Raw genomic sequence first — 12,158 nt, 5'->3', positions numbered from 1 at the left:
CTTTTCTTCCCTGGAAATGTAATTTTTTCATCAGACTTTTGAAATCAAAACTGTTTCAAAGCAAAATGCATTCTGTAGCTAGCAGAGCACAGTATTTATTCCCTTTCAGCTTTTATTCACGTGACTGCAGATTCCACGATAGAAACTATACAAAAGATAAAAAAATATTCCCTAGGCAACTTCATATCTCGTAAGTTTTCAGTCTCTTAGAACTCTTCAAATAAAGTCACTCCTGCAAGAGAAAACAAAAAAGGTGATGCTTTACAGATGGTAAACATCTCACCTATGAACCTGCCTGAAGATTTACCAGCACAGAGGAACCGTAATCTGTCCTCACCCCACAAGTCCTACCCACCCCACCACGCTCCTTGCCTGTTATGCATCCTTCTAGAATTCAGTCTTAAGAAACGCTAGTCCCACAATTCCACAAGATCCCCTTATTAAGGTTCCACAAAACCAGTAAGAGTAGCATTTGTGGACCCCAGCAGGCTGAGTGTATTGTTCTGTTTGCACACAGGATTCTAAGGGGCCTGGCAGGCCTTCTGCCACCACTCAGGAGCCACTCATGCTCAGGAACGTGTTCTTTGACTCCTCTACCACATTCTGCAATCAACGAGCAGCAGGGCGGACATGCTCGGCCACAGGAACCCCGTTATGTGTCAGGTGAGGTGTCTTTTAAAGTCACACCTAATAGTTAACTCTGCTTCTTTATAGCACAAGCACAGCTTGTCTGGGAATTCACTGGGCAACTAAGGACAGGATGATGAAACCCTTGGTCTCAGGTCCTCACTGTACCCTGAGTTACCGAGGTCCAGCCAAAGTCTATGGTTACGTTACAAAGGAAGCTCCTTTTATTTATTTATTTATTTATTTTATTGATGAAACTTTATTTTCTTATATTGTTGTTTGTTTTTGTACACTATTTGATTTCTCCCCTCAGGTGTAGTCCCTATGAATCTCCTACCATCGCATCACCCATGAACCATCACCATAGCTCCTTGTAGAAAGCTCTTTTCAAACTTATGATCTACATTGTCTACATTTCAAAGCATGAGGTTGTTTTTTCATTTTTTAACAATTGTCTCATCGAAGTGACAGTCAGCACCCTTTACATTCCTGTTTTAAAGACTGGGATAACTCAGGACATTCTAGAGACGCGGGTGTATGCTAAAGCAAACACACCAGGCAGGCCTACCTGCTCCAAGTTTAGGAACAGAACCTTCTCTTGTCTGCCAAAATTGTGTTTGCTTATGCCGCTGAACAAAACTAAGAGATGAAACCAATTTGCAGAAATATAAGGAAACAGCAGAAAGTCAATAGATGTCAATTTGTATTGACTTTTTGCTGTGTCCTTCTATTTTATATATTTATATTTTACTCATTTTACAGCTCATCCTTCAAGATATATAGTCTAATGTTATTCATATCACCCTTTTCTGTCTCTGTCATTTATCATATTCATAGTGATTATAAGATGGAATAAAGGGCCCTTATCCCTAGTTAAAGAGAAAATAAAACATTGGTCCCTAAAACAACGCATAGAATTATTAATTATGAAATGAGTAATTCCCTGCACTGCATTGCTATAATCTAGCATGGCTGAACTATGGATTTGATCTATAAAACCGATCAAAGTCAAGCCCAGTTGCTTTGGGGACACTGAAGAATTCATATTAGGTAACATGAACTGGTAAAAAGCACATGTGTTGAAAATATTCAGCATGTAACTTGTGACATATTTGGAAGTCAGGAATACTTTCATTTGAAAGTTGATTGATATAGAAGATACTAGGAGGGATAAAGGAAGAAAGGTCATAGGTGGAGAAATACCAAAATGGTCCTAATTGGAGAAAAAAAAGTAAAAGAATGTTTCCAGTAAAACTTCAAAGTAGGCCATCTCAAAAACAGGTACTCAACTATTTTTGTCTCTTCTTTATGTTACCTTCTCCCTTAGACATTTTTATATCAAGGAAAATACTGCTTGTTCTTTTAAGGATCAAGGGCATAGGATGTCAGGTCCAGAATGTAATCTTTCGCCACAGTAAGCATTTTCATCTCAACATAGGGGGACTTTCCACTTACAGTCCTTTGCACACACTTGACCAATTTTATGGAGTAGGCCCACAAGACGGATGGCTGGCTGGGCTACAAATGAGGGGTCTGCGGCCAGAGACCTGTCTTCAAGTCCAGACCCCTACTTGTCAGCTGTTGAATCTTGGCCCTTTCTGTAGCTCTCACTCCCCCAGGGGGTTGTTGGGGTTTTCCAAAAGATGAGCCCCATTCATGGCCTAATGTAAGGCCAAGCACTTTGTATACACCCACGGGCAGGCTATGATGGTCCTTATCCAATTTCTGCCCTAAACGATCATATTGGCTTTCTGCAATAATTGCTTTCTGTAGCTAACAAAACCTGCACAGTATACTGTATCTTTGAGAGAGGAAGTAAAAATACAAATTGTTGCTTAACTCACTACTGATGCCAGAAACTGAGCAGAGAAACTACAGTTAATCTTTTTTAAAGTTCTATTAATAGCTACCAGCACTGATTTGCAGTTCTGGCCTCTCCCTTTTCACCATCAACACACACTTATTGAAATGCACCACTTAACCAGCCCAGCCACTATCAACTTCTAGGTATATATCTGTCTAATCGAAGTGACAATCTAAGGGGAAAGAAGACGCCGCATGCACTAGCCTTGTAAATTTCCAACTGTGACCCTATTTCTGGGACTGTGTCCTGGAGCATTTTTACCTTGCTAATTAATTTTCTTCCAATTTCACCCTACAGTTGGAATGTACCCATGTCCATAAACACAGTCTTAAAATAGTCTTTCTTTACAACAGAACCTTAAGGTAAAAACCATCTGTGAGCTGGCAAATCTGCTAAGAAACACTAGCGGGAATAGCTAGAGGGGAGAAAACACTCCACCCACCTATGGTTCTCCATTCCCACCATTAAGAACCCCACATTATCTACCAAGCCTCACCTCTCTCTTCTGGGAAGTTTGCTGATGATAGTCTTACACATGTGTAAGCTTAAGGTAAAAAAGGTAAACAAAACTTCCTTACATGGAAAAAAACAATTAAGAAATCCCCACTGTGATCGTTTCCCTCACAAAACAACACAGATGGAGAGACATTGAGAACCTCAAAAAACAAAAGGTGACTATCTGGAAAGAAGTCACTTTTTTCCTTAAAGCTTATTGCTCACTACACAATTGTAATCACAAAACTGTAGTTCCATTATGATGTCATGGTTCCACAAAAGTTAGGAGCTGTCTTCAATTTGGACATCTTGTTAAAAAAGACTCTCTAGGAAAAAGAATCTGGTCCCTTTAAAAATTGGGACGTGTCTGATGATACCAGAAGCCTACGCAGTTTCATGGACAGTGACTACTAAGACCTCAAAGGACAAGCGTGTTAAGGAAGGAAAAGGCTAACCAAGAAGAACAGCTGACATTTACAGAGGCCTTCGACCCATCAAGCACTGCCAGGTTAAACACTCTAGATCATGAACCCAACCTTTCCAAGGATCCATGAGTGAACCAGGATTCCCATTTTCATAGAAGGAAGTTAATAACTCACCCAAGGCTACACAATCACAATGAGGCATAATGGATCATAATGGTGAAACAGTAATTCTGCTCAGGCAGCCAGACCCAGAAGCCCACGTCCTCAGGCTGTGCTGTCATACCAATCACCACAGAGTCGTCCATGGGGATCTTCTGGTCCCCTCACTTTTCTGCTCCCCACCTTCGTGGGGAACAATAAAGGAAACTCAGAAACCAGAAATGCTGGCAGGGCCACTCCCTAAGGAAGTCATTGTAGCTACAGAGGAAAAGTTAAATGATGTTAAAAACCTAAATTCTAATAAGGATCAAAAGAGCACCTATAGGACATTGAACAAGGCTACAGAATCACCAAGCTGGATTAAGAATTTTCCAGAAAAAAAAAAGAAAGAAATGTGCCAAAGACACTAAAATTATACAGGAGAGGGAAAATGCAAATGATGGGGCTCACTCTTCTTTGTTTAGAAAGGAAAATGTTTGCTCCTTCTTCTAATTCTTCAGGTTGTTGTATATACCTTGTTTCTGGTAGCTACTTGTGAAATTATTTTAACAGGATCAAACAGACTGGATTTTTACACTTGATAAATTTTTGATGTTGAATCTTTGGAAAAAAATTTTGAAAAAATTTTGAAAAAAAATTTTCTAGATACATTTAAACAAAACAAATAGGGAAAAGTTGTTCACAGGAACAGTTACTGCAGCAATAAGATTCATACTTGAGTCCCAAAGCTTCCTGTAGTCAGATACCTCACCAACAATATGATCCTTCAAGACTCAAGCTGAGTCCTTGAAGTCTTGAGTCCCACTTAGTGGGGGGTACTATCCTGTATCAGACTCTACTCCCCACTCTGGCTACCTGCCAGCAATTTCCAGTGGCTGAAACCTGACACTATGGTACTGGGACAGCCCAGAAGCCCAGGCTGGCAGATGGGCAGGTGGGTGTAGCAGGAAGTGATCCAGGAGCCCTGTGTTTGCAGTCCTGAGGAAAGGAGGTGGTGCTGTGATTGAAACTGTGTTAAATTTTAGAAATGGAGAAGACCTTCCTATTTAAAAAGAAAGGTTCTATTTTTATTTCAAAGTCACAAGAGATTCGTGCTAATCTAGGCAATTCCAAGCAATCTCTTTAAGTCAAAGTTTCTACCATATGCCTCTGAATTGACTCAAATTTTACTAAAATTGCGGATTCTTTGGGCTGTACCCACTATCTACTAAAACAGAACCTACAGGGTTGAAGCCCAAGCCTCTGCTTTCTGACAAGGTGCCTGATAGATTAAAGAACATCTAGGAATTTAAGCCATGAGGAAAAACCAACACGAATGTTAATTAACTGATAATAACCATAGAACTGAATTCACTTTGTTATAGGACAGGGAGAGGGGCAGCCCAAACCCCGCAAACCTGCCTATTCTAAATGGGTTCTGCCATCCGCCGCATCAACACAAAACATGAGACTTTAATGGGAAGGAACTTTAATAAAACTAGGAAACAATACAGGTAAGGCAAAGAGTCTAGTTTCTAAATGAAGCGCCCAAAGTTACCCGTCCCCTCGTGGGTAAAACTCCATCCATATGGGATTGGCCCAGAGCAAGGCCCCAAAGCCTGCCACAAGTCTAAAGCATCTTCCAGTGGGGACCCACAGAAAAGGGTCAGAAACAACCAGACAAGCCCGGAAGGAAAAGAGCAAAATCAACGTCAAGATAAAAGCTGCCATTGTCACCTCCCCATGGGTCTCACCCACATCTGTGTCACCCAGTCCACGACCAAAAGACAAGCGCAGTTTCTTCACGTGTCTCTAGGCTCCATGCACCTCCTCCAGGTCTCCTGGCTCCATCCTGCTTCCTTCCTTCCCTAGTCTCTTCTGCAGCTTCTCCTCTTCCTGCTCAGCTCCACCCTCCCTTGGGTGGGGCAGGGAACCTCCCCATTTCCTGGGGACCACCCTGTTACAACTTCCAAAGAACAAACCCTGCAAACACAACACTACAAAGTCAGCTGAGGTCAGCAGTCAAAGAAAGGGAAGTAGAAACAGGCATGACAGAGTCCTTTAAAAGCTGGATTATTACTTTATAAAATCTCAGTAACTCAAACTACAAAACTTTGGAGTGCAGAAATATTAGACTAATATATTCATAACTCGATTCTGAACTATACACCTTGAATTAAGGGAATCATTTTTCAAATCAACTTCAAAACAGTGTGCAAGTAGAATTCAGCTAATCTTCAAAGTTTTTTTTTATTTAATTGAGGTAACACTGGTTTGCAATGTTGTCTGTATCTTAGAGGTATAGACTGTCCTCCTCAGGTCTTATGACCACACCACACCCACCACCCAAACACCCACTGTCCTCCACCACAGCCCACTGCAGAGATTTACAACCAAATGAGTGTGGTATTATCAGACCCTTAACAGGAATTACTAAGGGCCAACTGTGCACAAAGTACCGCCTGAAGGCACGGGAGGCAGTAAGAAGGCAGTCCTCACACAAGCTGGCACTTGTAGAAAGGAAGTTGAAACAATCCACTTCAACTCCAGACAAAATGAGAGATGTGGCATATCATTTCCTAAAAAGAACTGGTATGTTTTACAATTTGTCTTTTCATCTGATAATGTATAATAGCTATGCTGTGTCCACACATAAAGCTCTACTTCCCTCTCGGCAGTTGCAGGCCATTCTGTTAAATGAATAGGGCATAATTCATTTAAATGGCCCACCATTGATAGATATTTAAAGTTGTTTCCGGTTATTTACTCTACAAACAAAGCTAAAGTGAACAGCTTTGAATATTATCTTTGCAGTCCCCTGTGAGATCATTGGAATCATTCGGTCAAAGGGTATAAGCTTAAGTTTTTGACATTTCCAATCTGCCACCCATCTAGAACCTCTACTCCCTCGCCCTCTTCACCCCGGGATGCTAACCAGGGTGAATTGGAGGCGCCAGTTTGCAGGGGACTTCACAAGACATGCACGCTTAGTCTATGAATGATCATTCAGGGTGTTTCCTCACACCCTCAGAAGAGTCCCATTTGTGATGTTGTCCTGCTGGTGTTAATATTCAGCCAATTCAGAGCAAAATGTGATTTCATTAACATAGTGGAGTCTTTTGATGTCATTTGATTTTCCATGCTCACTGGCCACTGCATCTTCCATGAATTGCCACTTCCACCCCTATTTTGGGAGGGTCTAGTCATTAAAATTTTAACTTTTTAACATCAATAGTGGCCAGCTTTTTAGGTAGGTGGGTCATAATAGAAAAAAGAGGACTCTCCTAGGTATTCTTTTCCAATCAAAATGGAAGTAGCTTTTCTAAGCAGTGTAAAGAGAAAATATATAGTCCTGCAAATTATCTTACCTTCTTTATTGAATAATGCCAATGACAAATTTTGCACTTCCTGTAGTTTTGAATCTTCTCACATTATTTGGAGCTTTCTGAGAAGTCTGAGGTTGCTCTTCACTGAGTTATATCCTTGTAGCAATTTAAATGGGCTCATATATTTAGCAACAGTGGTTCCCCAAGTGACAGTACTGAACCCTTGTGACTTGCCAGCCCTTGGGAATGTGAGGTTCAGAGTACTTTATTCCAAGTAAAATGTAAATGATGTCAAAAGTTATTTTGTACTTAGAAAAACAAAGAATTGCATGGGAATGATTTAAATACAATTCAGCACTTTCCTATTCATTTCAATATAGCTTTAATTCACTGTCTGTAGCTAAGCTACAGCTAGAATATCTTATGACTCTGAATGGTACCACCTCTTTCTAAGAAGAAAATCCAAACAAGTTAGACATGGCCTCTCCATTGACTCGTGAGCTGGAGCTAGCTAACCCGTCATCAGTATCAAATAAACATCAGTATCAAATTAACAATTTACAGTTATACCTAATCTGGCCTCCCTGAACCTCAGGAAAATTTTTTAAAATCAAGAACATTAACTTTTCACACATTTATTTGCTACATGTGTAAATAGTGCTTGCCTGATAAAATGTAATAGTTAGAACACCTAACATTGGTCTATTTAGCACTCATTAGTAAGTGCCAATGAACAACATTTCCATGAGATAGTGGTATTGTTATTGTTATCCACACTTTACAGATGGCGACATAGAGGCTTCAGAGGTTAAGTAAAGCATCCAAGATGACACAGTTCCAAAGTGGCACACCAGGACTTGATCACAGAGCGTGATTCAGAGCCTAGACTGTGGACAAGGTAGCACCCCAGTCCCACTACTTATATAAAACAGACACTATTATATACTTAAGCTACTCAAGGTTAGCAGAGATCAATGTCTCAAGTAACAAAGAAAAATGACAGTCTGCTTATCAGCATTCTCTCTCCTTTTTAGTTACAGGCAAACATGTCTCTAAAGTCCCCCCAAGTCTGTTCTCAAGTCTTCCAAAGTCTCCTCCAACCTCTGATGCTATAGTTTCTGGGTGAAAAGGCCCAAGTTCTAGTCCTCTTGCCAAAAGGCTGGAATGGCTAAAGTGGGGTAGAACTTTGAGGGTCAGGAGTCAAGTCCTGGGAGCGAAGCAATGCTGATGCAAAACCTGCCTGGAGAACTATGTCAAGGAGCTGGGAGGCAGGGCAAACCTCTGGTTCCTGTGTTGTCTAAACTCTGGGAATACTAGCAAACATGTTCTAGCCTCATGTACACAGAACAAGAAGGTAACGGATGGCTTAGATAGAATAATGTAGTTGATGAGAAGGAATTAAGTTTGTAGTCCCCTCAAAGCGCTCCAATGATGTCTATAAGTGTTTTGGAGTTACTCCCAACAACAAAGAACAAAAGAGCTTATAACTTTTAACATGTATCCAGCATTTTCATTCCTTGTGGCTCAATCAACATGGGAGAATTAAAACAAAACAGTGCACAGAATCACCTGTCATCACCTTCAACAAAAGCAAAGTGCACACAGTATATACACTCTCATGGGTGCAAGGGCTGAAAGAGGGGCTGCACGTATATAATTATGTTGTATAAGCATGGACACGTGGGGTCTTCCCAAGGATACAGAGGACATTGGCAACCATGATCCTCCCCTAGAAGGGGTCGGGAAGATACAAGGGGTGGGGAAGAAGGAGATGAACAGGGGGAAGACTTGCTTTTTTTTTTTTTAAGAATTATTTTCACCACAGAGTCTATTCTGCTGCTTGAATATTTTATTGTACATATGTCTTAAAAAATGATTCAGTTTCAAATACCTGCAACATCCAATACCTTGAAAGCAAGGAAGGAACTAAACAATCAGGAAGCCCAAGTCCAGGCTCCAGAATTAACTGTCAGCGTGACCTTGAACAAGCTCTATAACCTCTTAGGGCTGCCTTACACTGAAACAAGGGAACCAGAGGCACAAGGGAGAAAAGTCTATAAAAAACAATAGAGCAGAATATGCAAAAGAGAGCAGGGCCACTCTTGTGTGTCCCTGCAGCCTGGCAACTGATACCAACTCAATCAATATTCTTACGAGATGTCACTATCTAAATTGCCCTGAACTAGCAATCACAGCTGCTCTGAGATCTTCAGGTCTATGATCTTAGTCTACCTGTAAGAAAACAGAAGAACCCACAGACTTGAACCTGATCCAGGCAGTTCTAACAGCAAATGACAATAGAAGTCCCTTTAGGAGAACACAGGAGGCCATACCTGGGGAAGTCTGATAATGTTGAAATGATCTATGAGCTGCTGAGTTCAACTGAATGAGATTTTTCTTCTTTGTTGGAGAAAGCAAAGCCCCCTTGAATGTCAAAACCACTGAGCATGTTAGCCTCACAGTGTGGATTTCTTTCCAGCCAGGCTGTCTTAATACCTAAACCACAGATCTGTGGACAATTAATCCCTCTGAGCCTAGTTCTTCATATGTAAAGTGAAGATATTATTACCTGTAATTCATGAAGGTACATTTAAATATCTGTCCCTCCCTCAGCTTTTCTCATCTGGCCAGTACTACATGCCTATTCTTTACACAATCACTGAAGAGTCCCAGACAGATGTTAACCTCCCCTTTCCACTTCCATATTTAAGGTGGAGTCAATGCAATTAGTTTTCCACAAAAAAAACATTACAGATAAAGTGGCGCTTTGACCCCTTAAAAATGTGTTTGGCAACTGAAAATTCAGCCAGGTGACCCCAGCCATGGTTGTTTGAGGTGTAGTTGTGTGTGCGTGTGTATATATATAAAAGATTTATTTATTTATGCATATAAGAGTTGGGGTAGAGGCCAGAGATGCAGGGGAGGGAGGGTGAGAGGATTCACCAGAGACAGAGGAGGGAACAGAACAGGCAGACTGAGTGAAACACACTGCTGAGGGGAGCAGCAGGAGAGACAGGAGAGGTCTACTGCGCCTTGTGGGCTGCTCCCTGGCTGGCCAGCGATCAAACTCGTGCTGCAGAGGCTGGGATTGCTTTATAGTGCTGTGCTTAACCCCTTGCGCCACCAGGGAGGCCCTTGTATTTTTTTACAAATGCATACATCGTCCCCCTTTTAAGACCAGTGAATCAAATGAAGGGGCTTTCATCAAATTTAAGATCCTCGGGCCTCCCTGGTGGCGCAGCGGTTGAGCGCTGGGCTGCGAAGCTGCCCGCAGCCTCTGCAGCGCGGGTTCCATCCCCTGCCGGCCAGCGAGAATCCCACATGGTGCGCAGACCTCTCCTGTCTCACCAGCTGCTCCCCTCAGCAGTGTACTTTGGTCCTTCTGCCTGTTCTGCTCCCAGCTCTGGCGCTGGTGAATTCTCTCACCCTCCCGCGCTTCTGACTGTACCCAGTGCATGTATAAATAAATAAATAAATCTTAAAAAAAAAAAAATTTAAGATCCTCTTGCTTTTTAAATAAGTATATATTTTGCCCTGAAAAAAAATATATAAACTGTAGAGGAAAAAAATATCAACTAATTAGTGGTAACTGAAGCTTTCAGCACCATCTCCTCCCGCAGAGAGTTGACACAAGGAGCCCTGATGCAGTGGAGCTCAGCAATCAAGGGCCGCTATGGGACCTGTGGCCACACTGCCTGTCACGGGGCTTGAAAGAAGGGAGAAATTGCTGATAGAACCAGAGGGGATTATGCTAAGTGAAATAAGTCAGAAGGAGAAAGACAAATACTGAATGAATTCACTCATATGTGGAATACAGATAATAAAACAAAGGGTCAGACTAAACCAAAACAAACCTTAGAAATATGACTGCGAATTGAGTCTGGGGGTGGAGGGGGGAAGGGAGAGAAGGGGGGGGTTGAGGAGGCAACACTGAGGAGGAGGGGGCCCAATGGTCTATCATAAAGGACTATGAGAATTATGTGGGTTCTCTGATGGTGGGGAGGTGTGGTGACATACATCTGAGGAGGTATGGACTCATTTCCTCTAAATCACATACAGTGTTGTAACCAGTATTACGGTGCTAAAAAAATTAATAAAACTTTTGATTTGGAAAAAAAGGCCTAAAGCTTTCCTTTGCTCACTTTTGGAGGAAGAGATGAAGGTCAGGACAGTCAACTTGGGGTTGATCACAGGTGCACAGCAAGGAGGGTGGGAGCTGAGAAACAGTCTTGGCAAAGAGGGAACTCTGAGTCCCCACTCCCTGCAGAGAGTAGCACAGTCCAGTGCAGAAAACTCCATCCACACAACCTCTGAATCTATCCCATCTCATACTCTTCATAATGAAAAGAACTTAATTCAGCAAAAGTTTTCAGTTGCCTTCCTACTCATTCTGAGTCCGCCACCAGTAAAAGGAAATGGTTTTTTCTAAGGTCATCTGAACAGAAACAAGAAAATGGCCCAAATTCCTAAGAGAGCTCTCTGAGATGTCACGAGAGCCCAAAGCTCTAATGTTATTTTTTTTTTTTAAGATTTATTTATTTATACATACAAGTGCTGGGGCACAGGTCAGAGATGCGGGGGATGAGAAGATTCACCAGAGACATAGTGAGGAACAGAACAGGCAGACTGACTGAAATACACTACTGAGGGGAGCAGTAGGCAAGTCAGGAGAAATCTGCTGCACCGTGTGGGTAGCTCCCTGGCCAGCCAGGGATGGAACTCATGATGCAGAGGCTGTAGATCTCTTCATAGTGCTGTGTTCAACCCCTTGCACCACCAGGGAGGCCCTCTGTAGGGTAAAGAAAATGTCAGGCTTTTCTGCCCTTCCGCCATCAGGATAGATGATGGATCCTTGTCCTGAATGCATGCCTGATGGCGGACACCTGGAATAGGGTGTGGGCATAGGTAGATGGGATTCAGCTGAGCTAAGACTGTGCTTTTTAAGGGCGGCGTCACGGGGACAGCAGCAGCAGCAGCAGCAGCAGTAGAAGCCGAAGCGGAAGCGGAGAAGCAGCAGAAAGAACGCCAGAGAGCCCAGATAGAGTGAAGACTTGCTGGGGGCTGGGAGGCCTGCCAGCCTCCCAGCCCCCCAGCCAGCACCCAGGCCTGCCATATGCCTGGTAAACCCCAAATAAACCTGCAAAACTACTGAGGACTCTGATTCCTCCTTTACCCGGTCTGCATGGGATCAGAAAACCTGCACCGTGTCCAGTCCTGCCTTTACACCCTCTAATGTTATTTTTTTTAATTGAAGTAACTGCATTTTAACATCATGTGCATGTC

Source organism: Talpa europaea, assembly GCF_964194135.1.
Source record: "Talpa europaea genome assembly, chromosome: 5".
Classification (NCBI taxonomy): Eukaryota; Metazoa; Chordata; class Mammalia; order Eulipotyphla; family Talpidae; genus Talpa; species Talpa europaea.
Note: the sequence above shows the minus strand (reverse complement) of the source record.